Source organism: Phyllostomus hastatus, unplaced genomic scaffold (assembly GCF_019186645.2).
Source record: "Phyllostomus hastatus isolate PE091 unplaced genomic scaffold, TTU_PhHast_1.1 phas_scaffold_129, whole genome shotgun sequence".
In the NCBI taxonomy this organism is placed as follows: domain Eukaryota; kingdom Metazoa; phylum Chordata; class Mammalia; order Chiroptera; family Phyllostomidae; genus Phyllostomus; species Phyllostomus hastatus.
The window spans coordinates 25,764,848-25,766,819 of NW_025334009.1; the positions used below are offsets into that span (position 1 = coordinate 25,764,848).

The 1,972-nt window shown below is 40.1% G+C and overlaps 1 pseudogene; it reads left to right on the top strand.

Annotated features, from left to right (window-relative positions):
* Positions 1-613: 613 nt before the first annotated feature.
* On the top strand, positions 614-1,167 carry LOC123830397 (annotated as a pseudogene).
* The last annotated feature ends 805 nt before the right edge of the window (positions 1,168-1,972 follow it).

A 1,972-nucleotide genomic window follows, 5' to 3' on the forward strand; every position in this document is an offset into this window, starting at 1 on the left:
CATTGCTTGTAATTGAATGACATGAAACTTCCTGCACAATTTCTTAACCTAGGTATCTGAAAAGAGAGCACACTAAAGTAAATTAATCAAAAAGTATTATAAACCTAAATACTAGTCTTTACCCATTAGGTGAAGAATGCCCTTCAGTAAACAGCTGAATGCCTGGTTTAATGAGCTAAATCATAATCTTGTTGCTCAGGTAACTGCCTTCCTTAGCAGTGCCCCAGGCCAGGGAGCTGCTGCGGAGAAGTGAGCCTTTTCCACCCGCTCTCCCCGCACTTTTCTGAGTTCAGGGTTGGGGAACTGTCCCTGTCACCTCCCCAGTGTCTTCCAGAATTCATTGGAATTCAATATCCACTGTGGTTCCCCTGCAAGTATCATCAAACAGCATCACTCAATATCTAACTCTCAATTTGAGAACCAAATGGCTTTATTTGCTTTCTAAACCTCACTAAAGGAGTTTTGATACAGTTCCAGAAACTGGCAGGCATCATAAAAGAGAGAGGAGTCAATTCTACCTGGGTGGAGTGTCAGGAGGAAGGTTTAAAAGAGGCTTCATAAATAAGAAAACACTTGAGCTCTGCCGGTAAGTGGGCTGAGGTGACCTCTGGAAATGGTTTGTTATTCACTTGACCCAAAACCCCCCATAAAATCGTGTTCATCAAGAGGTTCAAAACTTCAAGTTCACTTTAACAACACTTGTGAGACTGCCCAGGCCATGAAGGGTATGCATATTAAAAGCCACCAAGTATCTGAAGAATGTCACTTTAGAGAAACAATGTGTGCCCTTCCATCTCCAACGGTGGAGTTGGCAGGTGTGCCCAGCCAAACAGTGGGGCTGGACACAAGGTCAGTGGCCCAAAAAGAGTGCTGAGTTTTTGCTGCACGTGCTTAAAAACACAGAGAGTAATGGTGAGCTTAAGGTTTTAGATGTCGAGTCTCTGGATTTTGAGCACATTCAGGTGAACAAAGTCCCCAAGATGTGCCCCAGAATTTATAGAGCTCGTGGGCAGATTAACCCACACAGGAGTTCTCCCTGTCACTCTGAGACGATCCCAAATGAAAAAGAGCAGATTGTTCCTAAACCAGAGAGGAGGTTGCATAGAAGAAAATGATATTCCAGGAAAAAAAATAACTAAAGAAACAAAACTTACGGTCTGGGAGTAAATTAAGCATAAAATAAAGGCTAATAAAAGTAATAAAAAAAATGATACCAGAGAGGCTTTTTGAATACAGTAGGGACAAGGAGATGGACAAGGAAGAATAATCCTGCTAAAATGTGTGGGCTAGAGAAATAAATTTTGAACTTCATCTTGTGAATAATGGAAAATCCCTGAAGGAGTTTAAGCATCAGGGTAACATGATGAAATTTTGTATTTTACTAAGGTTGTTATTCTGGCAACAGTGGGGGGATAAATTATGTGCCAGGATGGAAACAGGGGGCTAGTCAGGAGACATTTGTGGTAGATATTATGTTGTCAGGCTAGCATACACACTATGATGAAGTTCCCAGCCAGAAAACCACCCCGATGTACACCAACCCTTAGGCAGGTTCACAAGCCACAGAAAATTTCGCACAGACAAATGCCTCTAATCTAAACATAGATGCTTCTAGGCAGAAATGTTAGCTCGAGCTGTATTTACGAAATATGTAGAGCTAGATAATAGATAAAAATGCCTTCCTTTTTATTGATTACTTTCAATTACACATTACCTGGAATAGTTTTTTGCCAGATACACCTTATAATTTAGATCAGTATTTCTCCATGTGTGGGTAAAGGCCCAGTCTGTGTTTTCTTTTTCTAATTTGTAGCTGACTGACACCTTTGTCAAATACAATCACGATAAATTACTTAAAAAAAAAGAAATGAAAAGCAAAGAATACAAAATACAAGGCCCTTTTCTAATTTTATTGAACAGATATAAGCTAACTCCACCAAATTGCTATCAGAGGTTCTGAATGCTTTGAATT